The following is a 21065-nucleotide window of genomic DNA, read 5'->3' as shown; positions in this document are numbered from 1 at the left end:
CTTGGTCGATCTGACAAATATCTAACTCATTGTGTAAAGTTCTGGCTGTACAATCGTTTGCTCTCCCATGATGAGGTGTTCCCTCCCTCTGAGGCCAAGTAACCCTTAGGAGCTTGTGATGGTTAATTTTAGGTGTCAGCTGGACTGGATTAAGGAATAGCTAGATAATTTGTAAAGCATCACTTCTGGGTGTGTCTGTGAGGGTGTTTCCAGAGGACACTGGCCTGGGACTTGGCAGACTGAGAGGAGGAGATCTGCCCTCATTGTGGGCAGGCACCATCCAATCAACTGGCATCGAGATAGAACAAAAAAGGCAGAAAAACAAAGCAATTCTCTCTCTCCCCTGCCTCCCTTCCTCTTTCTCCGGGAGCTGGAACACACTTTTTTCTCCTGCCTTTGGACATCGGAACTCTAGGCTCTCCAGGCTTTCCAGCCTCTGGACTTAACACCAGTCTCTGGACTCAACACCAGTCTCTGGATTCTCAAGCCTTTGGCCTCAGACTGAGAATTATACCAGCAACTTCCTGGTTCTGAGGCTTTTGGGCAGCCATGCTACCAGCATCCCAGTGTTTCCAGCAGAAGGCCTGTTGTGGGAGTTCTCAGCTTCCATGAGCATGTGAGCCAATTCTCCTAATACATCTATCTCTTTCTAGATTGATTTATTGATCTAGAAAGACTGAACCTATTGATTCTATCTCTCTGGAGAACTCTAACACACAGCTATTTATCAAAGAGTGTGTAATTCTCTGATGCAGATGACATGACTTGCTCCAGAATGCTGGGGATCTGAATTGTGATTTTCCCAGTGAGACTTGCCGTATATTTTATTCAATGTCTTTTCTGGCCACCAATATCTCTAATACTATAGGGCCTGCTAGGTCGTGTGGCCAAAACTTCAAGGATACTTGCTTTGCAGCCTGGACCTGCTGCAGAGCTCTTTTCTGCTCTTGGTGCCTCTCAAAAGCAGCAGCCTTTCCTTTTACCAGATACTTGGATCAGAACAGTATTTTCATGTTTGGAATATGCTGCCTCTAGAACCCAAAGAAGTCTATAGGTATGGCACTTTCTTCTTGGTGGTGGTGGGAGCTGAAAGATAAAAAAGTTTTGCCCTTACTTTTGAGGGAATGTTCTAGCATGCTTCAGAACATTGGAACTCAACTTTCTCACCTATTTGGAAGTCCTTGCACTTTTGAAGGGTTTAGTCTTGTACCCTCTGAAGTGCTTGTGTCATACCAAGGCCTCCATGTTCTACTCACTTCGCCCAGTCCAATTAGCATATGTCATCGATAGAGGGGACCAGTGTGATGTTCTGTGGATGTCCAGCCAGTTCAGGTCTCTTCACAATGTGTCATGATAGCACCAAAGAGTTGAGATAACCTTTGGGAAAGATTGTACATGTGTACTGTTGTCCACTCCACCAAATGTGAACTGCTTCTGATACTGTTTTTTGATAGGGATGGAAAAGAACACATTAGCTGCATTGACAGCTGCATGCCAGGTGCCCAAGGCTGTGCTCATCTGCTCTAGCAAAGGTACCACACCTGGCACAGAAGCTGCATTGAGGCTACTGTTTAGCAGAGTTTGCAGCAGTCCACTGTCATCCTCCAGAATTATCTGGGTTTTGCAGCGGCCAGACTGGTGAATTACACAAGCTATGAGGTGACTAGCGCCTCAGCATCATTTAAGTTTTTAAGGATAGCTCCAATCTCTAATATTCCTCTTTGGATGGATGTGACATTTTAAAAACTTTACTCTCTTGGTTGAGTTGGGGTGTTAGGGGGCTATTTCAGAGGCTTCCACTAATCTTTATTCTGATAGCTCTTACCCCATGGGCCAAGGGACCAGTGTGGGAGCTGTGCCAATTGCCAACATGTCTATTCCAATTGAGGACTGGAGAGATGGCCATGGGATTGTCCCATGAGTCTAGTGAACCCACTGTAACCCAGACTTGGGCCAGGACCCCATTTATTTCCTGCCCTTCATATGCCCTCAATTTAATAGGGAGGCTACGATGATGCTTTGGGTTCCTGGGTAAATGTCAATCTGGATCCTGTGCCAATAGTTCTTGATGTTTGAGTGTTCCTTTTCTCCAGCATGTGGCCATCTCTCATGGTATCGCAGGGTCCTCCTAGGAAGCCAGCCTCTCCTTCAATTGATGTGTTTTAAACACTAAAACTGGTTCAGGTCTGGAAACTGAGTGAAGGATTGTGACTTTTTTTTTGAGGAGTGATGACCCTCAACTACCTGACCAAGAATGTTAAATTGTAGAAAATGTGTATCTTAGTGGTCAGACATTTCTATGTATAATATGCACAAGAGAAAGACTCACTAGGCACACAGCTGACTGTCAGACATACCTACCTCTCTATGGCAGTATTATGGGCCATTTAACTTTATCCTTGTTTCTTTATTTTTTAAGACAGAGTCTCACTCTGCTGCCCAGGCCAGAGTACAGTGGCATGATCCTAACTCACTGCAACCTCTGCCTCCTGGGTTCAAGTGATTCTCCTGCCTAAGCCTCCCAAGTAGCTAGGACTACAGGTGCACACCACCATGCTTGGCTAATTTTTATATTTTTAGTGGAGGTGGGATTTCACCATGTTGGTCAGGCTGGTCTCAAACTCCTGACCTCAATGGATCTACCTGCCTCGGCCTTCCAAAGTGCTGGGATTACAGGCATGAGCCACTGTGCCCAGCCTAACTTTATTCTTTATACTGAAGGAGTTAAAAATATGCCACTTTGGCATAGTGACTATTTTGAGTTAAAGGCACTTGAAAAACAGCAGGTATGAGAAGATTGCCTTGATTTTCCTTCTGTTTCTTAAAAGCAGGAGATAAAATTCCCATGTGAAAGATGCCCTCCCTATAGCAGAAAGAAAGTAGCATTCTTATCATCAAGGACAGGAAGGTGAGACCTTGGGAAACCTTTACACACAGATCCGGTTCGACTAATTCCTATCTTCCTAGTCACTTCTCCACCCGATCAACCACCCTAGCCCCAGCCTCTTTGCCTCGTCTCATTTTCATGACTTACGATACTTTGTCCATTTCAGTTTATAAGCATTCTTCTCTAACAGCATCTTTGGGCCTTTGTTTCCTTATGAAGGCTCCTGTGCAGGTAAAACTTGCATTAAATAACTGTGTGTGCTTTTCTTCTGTTGATCTGTCTTATGTCAATTTCATTCTCAGGCCCAGTTAGAAAAAAAACTCTAAAAAGGTAAGGTAAAATTTTGCATCTCCTACAGTACTTTAATGTATTTTTCATATTTTTATATTACAGCAAATGTATTCTGTCATGCCAGAGATTACATGTGTAATATGTGTTTTCTGTCCTCTGGAGAGAAGTTCCCGAAAATCGTCTTGGCATAACTGGATGTGGTTGTCAACTCCCTGCTCTCTGAAGGATGAATATGAATATGTGACATCTCTTAAGAAGTCTTCCTAGGAAAGAATCCTTTTGAATTACAGAAGGTGGCTCCCTCCCCTGGGGGGCCCCACTGCCTGGGGAAAGATACTTTAATCAGCCCCTTTGTTAAAAAGTCAAACAAACACTTGTCATAAAACCCAGTGATTCTATTCCTAGGTACTTACTCAAGAGAAACAATTTTAAAAAATTATTCAGGTTTGGTGATCTATACCTGTAGTTCCAGCTACTTGGGAGGCTGAGGTGGGAAGATCGTTTGAGTCCGGGAGGTTGAGGCTGCAGTGAGCTGTGACCTCATCACTGCATTCCTGCCTGGCAACAGAGTGAGATCCTGTCTCTAAAAAACCAATAATAAAAAAAGAGAAGTGAGCATATATGTCCACACAAAAACTTATACATTCATAGTCATAGCAGCTTTAGTTACAACAGCCCCAAGCTGGACACAACCCAAATATCCACCAAGTGAATGAAAGAATAAATTGGGCTATGATTCCACTTATAAAACACCTTCTAGAAAATGCTCACTCATCTAGAGTGACACAAAATAGATCAGTGGTTCCTTGGGGATGGGGGATGGGATAGGGGGATGGGAAGGAGGGAGTATGAAGGAGCAAGAGGAAACTTTGGGGTTGATGAGAGCAGAGCACTGGAACTTAAGTTCTCCCAGGGGTAGGGGTGAGGTGTGTGGGAGGTTTTAAACAATGACAGGATCTCCAGTTAGTACTACTGAGGTTGGACAGTGTCATGCGTACCCCACGTTCCAGGAAAGGCTTATCTTATGTGTCCCTAACTCCAAGTGTGTGACAATGATGGTATCTTCTCTTGATTCATCTTCCCTCATTCCAGTATTGCTCAACCCTTATTTTTAAACTTACAGCTCCTCCAAGGAACCATTTTACATTTGTTTTTCTAATTGTCCACGTCCCCATGAAAATATAATACTGCAGATACACCGTGTGTCTGTTTACATACTGTGGTATTCTGCAGGGCCACAAATAGACGTAACAGCTAAGATGTTAGGGGCATCTTAAGAACCAATATTCATTGCTTTGGGGGCTCTCTTGCCCTGTTGAGAAATCATGACTTATTCCCATCAGAAAAAAATCCAAGTAGGCAGGGAAAAAGCAGTATTGTAATGAAAATGTAAAGCTATCTGATTTGACTCTTTGATGGAAGCGTAGTGACACACATAACTGCAAAAAAGTGTTTCCCCAGAGCTATGCATTAATGTAGGTTCATGAAAATGGGGGCCTGAAATGAGGCAAAGGGGTTTGGCAGGCAGAGAGCTTTCAACCCAGGCAGAGTAGTGGACGAGTCTTTTCTGTGCAACTAGAGCCCTCTGCTGGGCATTTCAGGAACATCCTCCAATAAATTGAATGCAGCCCATTCATTTAGCAGCTGTTTGCCCAGCATTCATCACAGGCCGTGCACTTAGAGCTAGACTTGGGTTTGCGGCCCAGCATGGTTTAATAACTGAGTCAGAACCACACAGTGGTGAGGAGTCACAATGGCATTCCGAGTCAGTTTTCTCTGACTCCAAAGCCCACAGTCCCCTCCTCTGGAGTTCCCAAGCCAGGTTCTTACTGGCTTTAGAGGGGAGTCCCCTCCCTGGCCTCTGAGACAGAAAGGAAAATGAGGGGCAGGTAGAGGTAGGGTAGAAGTTCGGGATATTTAGGGCATTATTACCTGATGATTTCCCTTTTCTCCTGGAAGTTGGAGCAGAAGAGGAGTGAGGATGACTTGGGTTAAGTCTTGCAGTGCTAGCCTTCTGCAAAACGCTGTTCCACACAGATTGAGAAAAAAAAACTCAGGCTCTGTAAAACAGAGGCAGAAGTGGCAGAAGAAAATCCTGATGCTTCCCCAGTAAATTCCCATCAATGATAGAGGTTAAAGAAAATGTGGTACATACCATGGAATATTATGTAGCCATAAAAAGGAACAAGATCCTGTCCTTTGCAGGGACATGGATGGAGCTGGAGGCCATTATCCTTAGCAAACTAACTCAGGAAGAGAAAACCAAATACTGCATGTTCTCACTTATAAGTGGAAGCTAAGTGATGAGAACACATGGGCACATGGAGGGGAAAAACACACACTGGGGTGAGGTCAAAGGGCGGGGGTGGGAAGAAGGAGAGCATCAGGAAGAATAGCTAATGGATGACGGATGGGCTTAATACCTGGGTGATGGGATGCTCTGTGCAGCAAACCACCATGGCACATGTTTACCTATGTAACAAACCTGCACATCCTGCACGTGTACCCTTGAACTTAAGATAAAAGTTGGAAATAAAAGAAAGAGATACTCAGGTAAGACTAAACCACACATGAGGAATTGGAACCAGGGTCCTGTGAGTCTAACATGCATGGCTCAGGAGGGTTGGTTCCCCTAGGGAGCTGCTCCTTCCCTTTGGTGTGGTGTAGACAGGGTGTTAGGGAAAAGCCCCAGGCTCATTGAGGATGGCCAGGAATAAACCTTCCATGGTGCCCAAAGCAGGCAACAGATGAGAGCAAGACAGTTTCTCACTCCAAGCGCAGCAAGCAGCATGTGTATCTGCAGAGCTGTGCTGGTTTCCCTGCCCTCAGGTCCCACGGGTGACACCATGGGCTTGGATGGATGCTACCCACTCCATGGGCTGTCGTGAAGCGGTGGAACTCAAGGCCAAAGGTTCAGCATACTTTGAGAAAGCAGCAAACACTGTGGCAAGCAGAAAATAAGCCAGTCTCTCCCCTAGGGAGCAAGTGGTGACACGGGAATCACACAGAGGTAGTGTACAGGGGCCTGCATGACTAGCTGCTAGTTGTTTATTACCTATGAGCAACCACAGACATTATGAAGACTGCCTGAGGTCTCATCCAAGGGCAAGGGAAGAACTAGCCCTACAGAACAGATTTAAAAGGATAGAGGAAAATAAAAATAAACCTGCTTTATGATTTTGTACCTTGAGTCATGTTTGGTCGGGACATGGCTGGGACAGCCTTGCTGGGAAGCAGTGGATGATGTGGTTCCACACCATGGATGAGCACCCTAGTGGGCTAAGACGCACTGAGTCAATGCCTGGGGTCCATGCAAGCACTATCCCCGGAACCCATGCAACACCAGTGCCAAGGACCAGCTTCTCCCAGGAGCAGGAGGCCAGATAAAGATGGAGACAATCTCTACCAAGATGGGATGGAGAAACAGCACCCCATCTCTCCCCACCACTGCCTCTGTGCACCCCTCTGTCCCCCAAGTTCAGCGTTCATTCTAAAGAGGAGGCGGCGAAAGGAGAGAAAACAATTCTGACTGTGTCCGAGTTCTCCATATGAAAGGACTCAGAAGTCTCTGAATTTGATTTAGTTTATCAGCATGGGACTAGATTAGGTCTTCTTCATCAAGCAGAACGGGGACGCAGAGTCAGACATGCAGCTGCTTGCATAACTAGCTACTAGTTGTTTATTACCTAAGAACAATCAGAGAGGTTATGGCGGCTGCCTGGCTGAGGTCCCATCCAGGTGCAGGGCGAGAGCTAGCCCTATGGTACAGATTTAAAGGGATAATGGAAAATACCACACCAATCGCACTCCTGGACATGTATCCCAGAGAAATGAAGGTGTATGTTCACTCCAAAAGATGGACATGAATGTCCATAGCAGCTTTATTTGTAACAGCCAAAACCAAAACAACCTAGATGTGCTTCACTGGGCAAATGGTTGGTTAAACAAACGGTAGTGCACACGTACCGGGGAACACCACTCAGTGATAAAAAGGAAAGTTATGTGGTGGAAAGTCACTTTTGGGGGGGCATGCTTTTGAAAATCTGTATTCACTACAAACATAAGGTAGATGCCTTAGTTCCTTAGGTGATTTATTTCTTTTCTTTTCCTCTTCCCTTCTCCATCCCAGTAGTAACAGCTAACCTACATTGTGTGTGGATCACTGCTAAGATCCTTTTTAATAAATTAAATTTCACTTTTAAATAATTGTAGATTCACACCCATTTGTATGAAATGATACAGGGAGATCCTGTGTACCCTTAACCCAGTATGCTCCAGTGGTAACATCTTGCAAAACAATATCACAGCCAAGATATTGACAATGATACAGTCAGGATACAGAACATGTCAATCAGCACCAGCATCCCCCATGGTGCTCTGTTGTAGCCACCCTCCCTTCCTTCCAATCACACCCCCTCTTTAGCTCCTGCAACAACTTATCTGTTCTCCATTTGTAAAATTTTGTCATTTCAAGAATGCTATACCAACAGAATGATATTGAGATGGGAACAGCACTGGGTGGTCACAGGAGGATGGAAAAACTCAAATAAGAACTAGCCAAAGGCCAGGTGTGGTGGCTTATGCCTGTAATCCCAGCACTTTGGGAGGCTGAGGCGGACAGATCACTTGAGGTCAGGAGTTTGAGACCAGCCTGGCCAACATGATGAAACCCCTGCCCCTACTAAAAATACAAAAATTAGTCGAGCGTGGTGGTGGGTACCTGTAGTCTCAGCTACTCAGGAGGCTGAGGCAGGAGAATCACTTGAACCTGGGAGGCAGCAGTTGCAGTGAGCTGAGATCATGCCACTGCACTCCACTCTGGGCAACAGAGTGAGACTGTTTTTAAAAAAAAAAAAAAGAAAGAGAGAGAGAAGGAAAGAAAAAGAGAGAGAGAGAGAGAAAGAAAGAAAGAAAGAAAAGAAAGAGAGAAAGAAAGAAAGAAAAGAAAGAGAGAAAGAGAGAGAAAGAAAGAAGAGAAAGAAAAGAAAGAAAAAGGAAAAGAAGGAAGGAAAGAAAGAAAGAGAGAGAGAGAGAGAGAACAGAAAGAAGAACCAGTCAAATAAACAAGAACTAGGTAAAGAAACCATAGCATAACAGAAAACCCAAAATAAGGGAAATAAAATGGCTGAAACTCTGGTCAGGGTGACAATGTCCATGACTCTTCCAGGCAAATCCAAGTAATGCAGAAACGGGGTAATAACTGGAGTGGAGGGGGGATGTCCCTGAAATCCCCTCCTTTTCCAGGATATTCCACCCCTTAATTAAAGAAACACTCATAAAATTAGACACCCAAACTCTATTATGTGTGACTTATTCTCTCAAGCAGGCTCACACTTCTAAGTGTGTACTTTCAATTTGCAATAAAAGCTTCTTGCCTTTGGCTTTATTCTGACTCATCCCTGAACTCTTTCTTGTGATGGTGCCAAGAATCTGGACACCAGCTGGAAATGGGGCATCTGGAGACCCTCCTGAGCCCTCAAGCACCAATACAGTATGTAACTTTTTTGACTCAGCACAATTCTCTGGCGATTCATCCAGGCTGTTGCATGTATCAGTAGCTCATTCCTTTTGATCACTGAGTGGCATTCTATGGTATCCATGCACCACAGTTTGTTTAACCACTTGCCCAGTGAAGGGCATCTAGACTGTTTTCAGTTTTTGGTTATTACAAATAAAGCTGTTATGTACATCCATGTCCATTTTTCAGAGTGAACACAAATTTTTATTTCTCTGGAATAAATGCCCAGGATTGCAATTGCTGGATCTTATGGTAGTTGCATATTTAATTTTTTAAGAAATTGTCAAACTGTTTTCCAGAGTGGTGGTACCATTTTACATTTTCATTAGCAATGTACAATGGTCCTGTTTCTCCACATCCTCACCAGCATTTGGTGTTGTCACTATTTTTGATTTTAGTCATTCTGATAGGAATGCAATGATAGCTCATTGTGTTTTTAATTTTTACTTCGCTAATGGATGTTAAACATCTTTTCATGTGCTTACTTACTATCTGTATATCTTTTTTTGATAACATCTTTTGCCCATTTTCTAATTTGATTTTTTTTTCTGTTAAGCTTTGAGAATTCCTTATATCAGGGGATATATAATAATATTTGCAAACCATTTATACAACAAAACACTGGTACATTTTAGGTACTAGTTCTTTGTGGTATGAATGGTTTGCAAATATTTTCTCCCAGTGTGTAGCTTTTCATCCTTGTAGCAAGATCTTCTGCAGAACAAAAATTTTTAATTTTGATGAAGTCCAAAGTTTCCTTTTATGGATTGTGCTTTTGTTTTCAATTATTTGCCTCAGTATCTAAATCCCAAATATTTTCTTGTATTTTTTTTTCTGAAAGTTTTATCTCTTACAATTTAAACCTGAGATTTATTTTAAGTTAATTTTAATGTAAGGTGTGAGACCTAGGGTGAGGTTCTGTTCTTTCTTCTTCTTCCTTCTTTTTTTGCTTATAGATGTCTTACTGTTCCAGAACCATTTTTTTTGTTGAAAAGACTGTCTTTTGTCCACTGAATTGCTCTTGCACTTTTGCAAAATGTCAGTTGGACATATTTGTGTGGGTCTATTTCTGGATTCTTTGTTGTATTCCATTGATCTATGTGTCTATCCATCCTCCAATACCACATAGTCTTGATTACTGGGAACTGATTCCTCCCATTTTGTTATTCTTTTTCAAAATTGTGTTAGCTATTCCAGTGCCTTTGCCTTTCCATACAAACTTTCAAATAATGTTGCCTATATCTACAAAAAATCCTGCTGGGATTTTGATAGTGTTACTAGGGCAGCCCTGGAGATACAGCTGAGAAAGCTCATTATTTTCTTAAACAGTAGATAACTGAAAAAACTCATTATTCTTTTCTTAAACAGATTTTTCTATTTCTTTATCTATAGGTAAGCTTGGTTAAAAGAACTCCAGATGGCCCGGGGGCTGCAGGAGTCCTTGCCAATTATCAGAGGAAGATAAGGCCTGTGTGAAACCGGGGCAAACCTGAACCAGCGACCCCGTGTTACCTTTAGATCATTAACATATCATCATAATGCTAAAGCCTCACCCATAGAAGATAATTGCTGCCATTTTCTGAATATACATTATGTGAAGAAGCATGTTCATGATCTGCACCTGCACGTCTGGAGTTCCTCCCCACATGTGTTTACCTACCTCCCTGCCCCACATCTAACGCCTTAAAATCCCCCAGCTTCTCATAGCTCAGGGAGAAGGAATCTTTAGAGAAAGAGCTCCCTCCTCCGTTCCTGGCCAGGAATAAAACCTGCTTGCCCTTTTTCCCAATTAGGTGTTACAGTAGAACTCAGTTAGCCTGTAACAACAAGAATTGCATTAAATCCTTATATCAACTTGGGAAGAATTGACAGATTTACCATATTAAGTCTTCTAATCCATAAGTAAGTATGGTCATTCTTTTTTTAGATTTTTGAAATTTCTTTCATCAGCAATTTTGTAGTTCTTTGCCTCACTATCTAGATCCCAAATATTTTCTTTTTTTTTTTTTTCTGAAAGTTCTATCTCTTACAATTTAAACCTGAGTAGTTATCAGCATGCAAGCCCTGTACATGTTTTGTTGGATTTAAATTTAAGTATTTTGTTTTTTGATACACTGTAAATGCTACTGTATTTTAAATTTCAGTGCCCATGTGTTCATTGCTAGTATAAAGAAATACAACATATTCCAGCGGTCTAGCTGAAGTCAATTATCAGCTCTAGGAGTTTTTGGTTTTGATTCTATTTTTGGTAGATCTTTGAGTTTTCCTACTTAGATAAGCATGTTATCTGCAAATAGGGACAGTTTTATTACTACCTTTCTGATCTATATGCCTTTTATTTCCTTTTCTTACCTTATTGCATTGGGTAGAACTTCTAACACTGTTTAACAATAATGGTAAGAGCAATCATCCTTGCCCTGTTCCTGTTCTCAGGGTACAGTCATTCACTCTTTCACTGTTAAGTATGATGCTGGCTGTGGAGTTGTTATAGATGCTCTTTAACAAGTTAGGACAAATTCCCTCTATTTCTATTTTTCTGAGCATTTTTAAACCCATGAATGGGTATTTTGTCAAATGCTTTTTCTGTATTGATTGGTAAGATCAATTTTCTTTTGTATCAATTTTCTTTTGTTAATATGCTGGATTATGTTGACTGATTTGTGAATAGTAAAACAGCCCTGCATTCCTGCACTAAGCCCCACTTTGTTACAAGATCTTTGGGGTGTTGCTTTTCTGGCCAGAAACCTCTGTGGCCAGTGGCCCCTTTGCCCAAGTTTTGTTTGGGCCCACTGGGCTCCTTCTGCCCACTTGGCCTGGCAGGCTGTGCTCAGCTCATGCTACCAGCCTGGATCCCACGTCTGCCAAAGGCAAGTCAGGCATGGAGTGGCAAGGGGTGTGTGAGCAAGCGTGGGGTCTGGTCACTGTGCAGTCTGACATGTCAGCTGCTGCAGTGGGGTGGGCAGCTCCAGGTGCTGGCATAGGCACTAGTTCTCTGTGAGGCTGTGGCTGGGCCAGGCACACTGCACGCAGCTTCCACAGCTGGAACCGGGGAACACAGTGGTGCCTGGAAGCTTGGAGATGCCAGGAACCACGGGGCTCCCAAAAAGGAGTCATAGACCGGGCTTGGGGAGCTCCAAGGTCTGGGATCCCCTAAGGGCCACAGCCGTTCTTTCTCTTCACCCTCAATGTAGCGAGCAAGGGACATATTTCAACCCTGTTTGTGTTACAGCCCTTTTAGCCCTGCCATTCAATGGGTCCCAAGTTCTTGTCCTATAACCAGGAAGAAGGAGGTACGCAGACAAATGGAGGCTCTGAGCAAGATGAAAAGGAGCTTTATTGAGTGATAGGACAGTTCAGAGGAAACCTGCAGTGGGTAGCTCCTTTCCACAGCCAGGGTGTCCTGATGAGTGTTCAGCTCCTAGCAAAGAGGAGACCCTGGAGTGGGAAGCTCCTCTTTGCTTGCAGGTGGTCCCATTGTCTCTGCAGCTCTCAGCAGAGAGTAGGCTCTGGAGTGGGTAGCTCCTCTCTGCTGTTGGTCATCCCAGTGTCTGCTCAGCTCTGGTTGAGCCCAGGGGTATTATGGGCTTCAGAGGGGGGAAAGTGTATGCCAGCTGGTCCATGGGTAGCCATGGGCAGGCCCAGAAAAGGCACCACAAGCTCCCACTCTGGTCTGTGGGGCTGGTAGCCCGACCCCAGCCTTCAGGCCCTCCTTGGCCTGAAGGTGGGGCCTCACTGGGGATCTGCCCCCTTCTGCCCCAGAGCCTATCAGCCTCCTGCCACTGTCCATGGCACCCAGGCTGCTCACAGCAAGGGGCACCTGCAGGCCAGCACAAGCCACCCTCAACTTGGTCATTGTGTATACTTTTTTTTACATTGTTGAATTCTACTTGCTAATTTAAAAAAAAGTTGCATCTATATTCATGATGTTAGTCTTTTGTTTTTTGTACTATCTATCTTTTTTTTGGTTTGAGTATCAGATTTAGTACTAGCTTCATAAAATAAATGGGAAAGTCTACCCTCATCTTCAATTTTCTGGAAGAGATTTTGTAGAATTAGTGTTAATTCTTTTTTAAACTTTTGGTAGAATTCTCCAGTGAACTCTCTTGGTCTAGGAGATGTTTTTAAATTTTAGTTTTAAAATTACAAATTCAGTTTTAAAATTCCATTTCATATTGGGTGAGATATAGTTTTTGAGGAATTGGCTTGTTTAATCTAAGCTGTCAAATGTGTGTATGTAGAGTTGTTTGTAGTATTCCCTACTATCTTTCTGATGTATACAGAGTCTGTAGTGATATCCCATTTCATCCTTGATGTTTCATTCCATTTCACCCTCTTTCTTTTCTCTCCTCGTTACTGGTTGTGGGAATGGGAATTCCAGCTTCTCCGTAGGCCTCTACTAAGACCTCCCTGACTTGGGGGACAATTGGGTGGGATGGCTTATGACTGCTCCCCAAGGGGCCTCCACTGACACCACAGTGGTGGTGGCCTCATTACCACTAGTTGGTGGTGAAAGTCCTGACCCTCCTCTGGGTTTTCTGGGACACTGCCCCAGCAGAGCAGAGAGGGGCACCTCGTAACTGCTGGATGGGAGCGGAAGTCCAGGCTCCCCCACTGTCTTCACTGATATTGCAGGGAGCCCATGGGGAGAGTTGAGGTGCCTCTTTACAGCCTGGTGTGGGTGGAATTCTAGGATCTCCACTCTGCCTTTGCTTGTGTGAGTGTGGGTGGGCCACAGTCTTTTCTGTGGTGTTTGGCTGGAGTAGAAAGGTTATTGTCTCAAGGGTTTCTATCTTGTAAGGCTGCCCCTTTTCTGCTTTCTGTTTTGTTTTTGCTTTGTCTAGAGGGAGTAGGTTTTTGTTGGGACTTTTCCCCCCATCTCAAACACTAGAGCTTCCAGGTCGTGAACTTCTTCAATTCAAGTCTGGGATATATGAGACAAAATGAAAGCCAGGAGAACGCACTATGATGGTCCCAAGTCTCCTGGCTGGTCTGCCTTCTTTTCTCCACTTTTCAGAATATTCTTATACTTGCTTTATATACAAACTAAATCTACTGAAAAAATACAATAACCAAAATAAATGGATGGGCTCAATAGCCAAATAGAGGAGAGAGAGGAAAAAAAAAAATCACTGAATTGGTAACTATTACTAGAGAAACCACCCAGACTGAAAAACAGAGAGAAAATAAATGGAAAAAAATGAACGGAGCTTCAGGGACCTGTGAGACTATCACAAGACCCAATGTTTGTGTCACTGAAGTTGCAGAAGAAGAAAAGAAAGAAGACAAGGCTGAAAAGGTATTCAAAGAAATAATGGCTTAAAGTTTCCCAAATGTCCAGAATTTTTAGTTGTCCTTACTGGGAGGAATAGGGAGAAGCGTGTCTACTCCATCTTCCTGAAAGCTGAAGAACCAAGCACTCCCGGATGGGGACCCAGGGTCTCCAAGCTGGGAAGAACACTGATAAGCTGTGCACACAAGCAGTCCTGGGAGGACCCTGCCACAGGCAGAAACACACTGGACACTCAAAGCCATACTGCTGGGTGCTGGAGTCCATTGCTTCTTCTGAGAAGAATCGCTAACTTTTCTGGGGTCTTCGTACCTTTAGCACCTGATTCAAATTCTTGGGAAGGCTAACCTGAGTGGCCAGTCGCAGGGAGCGGGCCCAGGCCCTGCCTGTCGGCAGGTGTGGAAAGAAAATGTACAGCATCCTGCAGCAGCCCTGGTGGAAGCTGGAGCCTGTTTTCCATCAAGCCATACACACTGGGGGATTCCTCAATTTGTCCAATTAGGAGGTCAGTGCATGAGGTTGCTGTAATCCACCATCCCCGCAACACTCAGTTTTACTGAACTTCCTAATATTTGCCAATCTAATAGGTGTAAAATTATATCTCACTGTTGCATCAATTTGCATTTCCTGGATTATTAACATTTGTGAGCACCTCTCATATGAGTGTTAGTTTTTGAGAGTTGTCATTCTGCAAATTGCCTGTTTATATCCTCTGGTGCTTCACCCAGGTATATTTATGTTTACTACGCTTTTGAATGGGAGCTTATTTCCCTGAGTGTTACAGACATTTGAGACAGTTACATTATAAAAATATATTGCTGAGTGAAGAGATAATCATAAGATGTAGTTCTTTAATAATTCCAGATTTGAAAAACAACCACATTAAACGTTATTATTTCCAGGAAGTGAGATTATCTGACATTTGTTTCCTCCCCCACCTTCTTCTTCTTCTTCCTCCTCTTCCTCTTCTTCTTCTTGTTTTCTTCTTATTTATTTATTTTTGACAGAGTCTTACTCTGTCGCCAGGCTGGAGTACAGTGTTGTTTCTTCTTTTGAATGGATGCATTCAACTTTACCTGAGCTATTCACTCCAGGAAAATAGGAATGGATAAGAAATGCCCCACTCTTGTGTGTTTCAGGAAATGGCTAATTGCAAAAAACACGCCTTCCCTATATGACTTAGATCACCCTTCCCTTAATGACTCCCTTGTGTTATAAAACCCCAAGTCCTCTTTTTAAAACATGTTTCTAATTAATGAACTTCTCTCTATTGCAGTAGCCTACATACAACCATCTCCTTAGTTGTCAGGTGCATATGTCCTACACACATTTTCTTATGTTTTTAAATATAATTTTCATATATATGATTGTAGTTTCTATAAACTTTTGAAAAGTACTGGTCAAGTATTTTGTAGAATGTCCCTCAATTTGGGTCTGTCTGATGTTTTCTCATGATTAGACTAGAGTTATACATTTTGGGAAAGAATATCATGGAGGTGATGTATGCTTTTAATCATATCAGGGAGCGTATGATATCCATGTGACTTGTCACTGGTGTCATTAACCTTATCACTTGGTTCTGGTAGTGTCTGCCAGGTCTCTTCACTATGAAGGTACTATTTTCCTCTTTTCATACTCTATTCACTAAATATAAGTCACCAAGTGCAGCCCATACTCAAGGGGAGGGAATGAAGCTCCTCCTCCTTGTATCAGAATGTGTAAAGATCTCTGAGGCTTTAAAATCTATATATTATTCAGTTGCTTTTCCTGTTCCCCTTTTTATTTGTTAAGGAACCAGATCCTTTGTCCTACTTCCCCACACCTAGGCTTGCTGATTACATCTCTGAGAAGTCATGCAACATGTTCCTTTGTTCCTGTCATTTCATGTAAATTGGTACCAGAGGCTTGATCAGATTTATTTATTTATTTATGAGGGAGTCTCACTCTGTCATCCAGGCTGGAGTTGCAGTGGTATGACCTTGGCTCACTGCAACCTCTGCCTTCCAGATTGAAGTGATCCTCCATCCTCAGCCTCCCAAGTAGCTGGGATTACAGGCATGTGCCACCACGCCTGGCTAATTTTTGTATTTTTGGTAGAGATGGGGTTTGGCCATGTTGACCACGCCGGTCTCGAACTCCTGACCTCAGGTGATCCGCCCACCTCAGGTGATCCCAAAGTGCTGGGATTACAGGTGTGAACCATCACACCTGGCCTTGATCAGATTTAGATGCAAGTTTTGAACATGAATATATGGTGGTACATTCTTTCATCAGAAGGTACGTAATTATTGTTGCTTCCCCCACGTTTTTCGAGACAAATTGTTTTTGAGACATCTGTAGCCAGGGCTAGACTACAGTGGCCTTGGCTTACAGCAGCTTTGACTTCCTGGGTTCAGGTGGTTCTCCCACCTCAACCTCTCAAGCAGCTGAGACCACAGGTGTGCACCACCACGCCCAGCTAATTTTTTTTGTATTTTTAGCAGAGACAGTATTTTGCCATGTTGCCTGGGCTTGTCTTGAACTCCTGGCCTCAAGTGATTCCCCTGCCTCGGCCTCCCAAAGTGCTAGGATTACAGGTGTGAGCCACTGTGCATGGCCTCCCACTTTTGTTTTTGTTTTTGTTTTTTTAATGTTAGCAGCTGTTGATGATCATTGCCCAGCTCCACTAATGCATTAGGGATTACAAAATGGTAATATACTTATTTTAACATGATTTCTTCATTTGCTGGTTGTAATACTTCTGGCAAGAGAAACATTCCCCTCACAATTATTTGGTTACCCTGAGGAACAGTTCATACAGGAAAGGCAGAATTCATGATTCTTTCCCTTTATTTTCCAGTTTTCAAAGCATCCTCCAAAGGTGACCAATGCTTTCCTTTTGAATGATTGCTTTTGTTGTTGTTTTGCATTCCCAAAAGAAATGCTTATGGTTATTATTCTCTCAGTACCTTGTTGGATTCCATTTCCTAGAGTTTTATTTAAGTGTCTCATGTATATTAATAGATGAATTGATTTATACCTTGTGGCAACTTCCTGATTTTACACACACACACACACACACACACACACAGACACACACAGAGATTGTGTTTAAACCATTTCTAATTATAATCTCTGTGGGTACTGAAAGAATCCTGCATTTATGGGAAAGAAAAAAAAAATACCTTGAGAGCAAGCGTTCAGTGTACCCAATAAAGCAGAAACTCTTGCATAATCACAAATAAAGGTGCCACAGAGATTTATGGGAAATGGGGTCTTGCAATGCCCAGAGGAAGTCACCAGGGACAGATGTTCAGTAGCTCCTTCTGCACACATACAGTTCCATTTTAGGAAAAGAGGTTGCTCTTGCTCTGTCTACAGCCTTATGGGGGAGACTCCACATCTTTGTTCGTCAAAAGTATCGGTCCTAGGAACCAAACTGAAAGTGTCTTGCAAAGTACCTTTGCCGAGAGATTGGGGGTGGAATTGACCTGTGCTGCTGTAAGGTAGAAACAAAACATTGAGGAATCTTATTAAGTGTTCCCAGGCTGTCCTAGACTTGGTCTCAAGGGAATGGCAGGCAAGAGAAGGCCTTGGCTCCCTATGTGCTGGGTGCAGGGCTGGAGAGTGGGCATTTGCTTCCTTCTCTGGAATAGAGTACTGGATGGGAGGCCAGGAATGTGCATCAAAGTGCACAAGAGATGATTCTAGAAACTCTGCTCTTGCCAAGTATAGCCTGGCCACCATGCAGCCTGGTACTCTAAGAGGTAAGTTCCTTGAGAGCAACTAGGAAGAACATGAATATTTTGTGCTGATTTGGAAGAGGCAAGGAGAGTACAAACTCTCTATGGGATCTGGGCTTGTCGATAACTCCAGTAAATTTTTTTTTTTTTTTTTTTTTTTGAGATGGAGTCTCACTCTGTTGCCCAGGCTGGAGTGCAATGGCACGACATCGGCTCACTGCAACCTCTGCCTCCCAGGTTCAAGTGATTCTCCTGTCTCAGCCTCCAGAGTAGCTGGGATTACAGGCATGCGCCATCACACCTGGCTAACTTTTGTATTTTTAGTAGAGCCAGGTTTCACCATGTTGGCCAGGCTGGTCTTGAACTCCTGACCTAGGTGATCTGCCCGCCTCAGTCTCCCAAAGTGCTGGGATTACAAGAGTGAGCCACCATGCCTGGTCTAACTCCAGTAATTTTAAGGAATATCTATCAGCCTTGTTATCCTCATCTTTGAGATGATCATGGAAAGAGAACTTATCCTGTAGGCCTGTTTCGGAGATTAATGTGATACGGCATGTATACCCTTGCTTGCTGCATAACAAGATCCTAATAAAAGCCACTGCTTCTATTACACAAGATACTTTGCTAGGTTCTTTTAATTAAGTGTACCAATTAACATATTTATTGTAAGGTTAGTATTGATATCTTATTATTTTATGTCATCTTTATTTTAATAAGAAAATGGATGCTCAGAGAAGTGAAGTCAGTCATCCAACATCAACAGGTAGGTGGCAGAAGTGCTGGGGTTAAATCCCAGAATTGCTTTCCATCGCACGTTGTGCTTTGCCAATACGCCATATTGCCAAAAAACCCAGACTTGGATGCTAACTGTCTTTGAATTATTCACAGCACTCAGTCCCACAAAATGACCTTAATGACTCCACAAGAAATAAATGTTAAATAAAAATGGACTCCAGCCTCCTAGGCCCAGGATTTCTTGATGTTTCTTTGGTGTTTTGGAGGACACTATATTTCTGCAGCTTCTGGGTGTCTTATGTACTCTCTGGCCTTTATTTGTTCCTAGCACCCCTGGTTCGAGTTTACCAGAAGCCAGTGTGAGATTCAGGGGCCAATGGGTACTATCAGAGACAAATAGGTTATCAGGTGGGAGGTCCTGTCTAAAGTGAAGCTGTGCTTGGGGCTCAGGTACTGACTCCATGTGAATGCAATGTATCTTGTATGTTACAAGGACAAAACTCCAGGAATAGAAATTCAGTGAGACCTCACACCAGAGCTCTAGGCAGGTGTGGAAAAGCCCCAGGCAAGGAGCTGGGCTATAAGCAATTCTTGATCCTTCTGTTCAGAGTGTGCAAAATTTGCGTGGTGTTACCCCATGCAGAGACCCACTTGAGTTGTGTGCCAATGGACGTTTCAGGGCAATTCTCAAAGCAGAGAGCTAAGCTGAGGGGCTTGGCAGGGGGAAGACTCCACAAGAAAAGGCTTATTGGATGTCTGTGAGGGCACACTCAAGACAGGAGAGAGTCAGCAGGTGCAGCTGAGAAAATTCAGTCTCAACCTTCTCTAAAGACATTCTCTGAAGACACATGCTTTATTTATTTTCCACTCATTCTTTCCTGACCTAAGCTGGTGCTACACTCATACTATATCCATCATTGCCTTCGGCCTCTAAGGATGTGCTGATTGCCCTATAGATTGACATACAAAGTTCAGAATGATAAAAATGGAAAGGCATTATAGTATTATCTAAATATGCCTCCTCAATTTAAGGATTAATAAAATTGGGCTAGACTAGGTCACACAGTTGGTTAGAGGCAATGTCAAGATTAGAAGTTGCCCCATGCTTAGTGCCCTGTTCATCATTCCAAATAAAATCAAAACAAGGTATCTTTAAAAGTTTCTCACTAGAAATGACAATGAAGAGAGCACCATCAATAAAAAAGAGACGTACCTGAAAGCCCCTTCCCTGCCCTGCCCTTTTCAGTTTCCTCTGGATTCTCAGACCATGAAAGGTTAGAAATGTTAACTGCAGATAGAAAAGAAACATAACATGAATATATTTTCCTATCAGTGGATTTTCCCCTACAAGATCACTTTTGATGAGCAGTGAAGAAGCTAATGGTTAGGAGCATGGCCTCTGGTGTCAGACTTCCTAGACTCAAATCCTGGCTCCATGTCTTACTAGGTATATGCCCTTGGGCAAATTAACCTCTGTGCTTTGGTCTACCCATCTGTAAAATGGGGATAACAGTATCTACTTCATAGGTTGTTATGAGGATTAAATAACATTTTTATCATATCAATATATCTATCTATATCTATATCTATATTCTAGAATAGTGCTTGGCATGTAGTAAATTCTGCTATAGCAGAGTTTTCTATTATTGACATATAGCAAGATATTCTGTCCTTTGGATGTGTGATAATTCCTTTAGCCAATCCATCATTGTTGTATATTTGATGGCCTTCAGCTTTTTGTTGTTATTCAAAGGAGGATAAATTCTCAATAAATCCATTGGAAATAAATGTCTACACTCTCCAAATAATCCATGTGAGAGTTACAATGGACAGGTAGGTGCCATTTCCTTCTTGTTTTTTCTGGTAGCGAAATAGGATAGGAAATGTAGTCTAGTTGGGTGGCCATATGCCCTGCCAGCATTCACTAGGGAGTACTACTATTAAAGGAAGAAGGGAACCATGGCTACTGCAGGGTGATTAGCAGGCCCTGCCACAGCTTTTAACATCCATCCTATTCCCTAGACTACAACTCCATGGAAGTTTGGTTAAACAAGGTAATCACAGCACTACCCTTATGTTGTCACACTTTAGCGGATAAATGTTTAAAAAAACCTGGATCTATTTTTGTCATCCCTTAAATTTCAAACTCCCTTTGTCACCTGGTTTTAGGTACTTTTTTTTTTTTTTACAAGCCATACATAGTTGGATTTAGTTTTTCAACTCACTGTTAAACTATCTGTGTCTTTGATGTAGGAATTCAATTTGTTCATATTATTTGTAATAACTTTTATTATTGATTCTTTTTTGTTTCTACTTGTTTAAAGTCTACTGTACTTTGCTTTTCTTTTTCACTTTCCTTACTTCTTCTATCTTGGTCAGTGTTCACTTTATCATTTTAAAAAATTTAGGAGAAATTCTACTAGGAAACAAATGGAAAAAGACCATCAAGAAAATCAAGGGTAGGCCTAAATGACTAGTGGTATGGATACTTGAAAACAGTCATTAAAGAGATTTGAACTACAGAAAAATAGATAAATGTAAAAAAAAATCTTTACAACTCTTACTACAAAACATCACCTCTGTTAATGTTCTAATGCATTATTTTAAGGCTTTTCTTGAAAATAA

General features: G+C 42.6%; 1 protein-coding gene and 1 long non-coding RNA gene across 2 annotated transcripts in view; both read right to left on the bottom strand.

The window, feature by feature from the left end:
• LOC140708923 (uncharacterized) overlaps positions 1-3719 on the bottom strand; it is a 29697-nt gene extending 25978 nt beyond the window's left edge. The window contains exon 1 of the long non-coding RNA XR_012089237.1: positions 3639-3719. This is a non-coding gene — a long non-coding RNA (uncharacterized lncRNA). The remainder of the gene's footprint in view (positions 1-3638) is intronic.
• An 11223-nt stretch (positions 3720-14942) lies between these two features.
• ZNF334 (zinc finger protein 334) overlaps positions 14943-21065 on the bottom strand; it is a 76256-nt gene continuing 70133 nt past the window's right edge. Inside the window, exon 11 of the transcript XR_012089222.1 lies at positions 14943-19728. The gene's annotated coding sequence lies outside the window, so the exon portion shown is untranslated. The remainder of the gene's footprint in view (positions 19729-21065) is intronic.

Source organism: Chlorocebus sabaeus, chromosome 2 (genome assembly GCF_047675955.1).
Source record: "Chlorocebus sabaeus isolate Y175 chromosome 2, mChlSab1.0.hap1, whole genome shotgun sequence".
In the NCBI taxonomy this organism is placed as follows: domain Eukaryota; kingdom Metazoa; phylum Chordata; class Mammalia; order Primates; family Cercopithecidae; genus Chlorocebus; species Chlorocebus sabaeus.
Note: the sequence above shows the minus strand (reverse complement) of the source record. Positions and strands in the feature narration are given on the sequence as shown.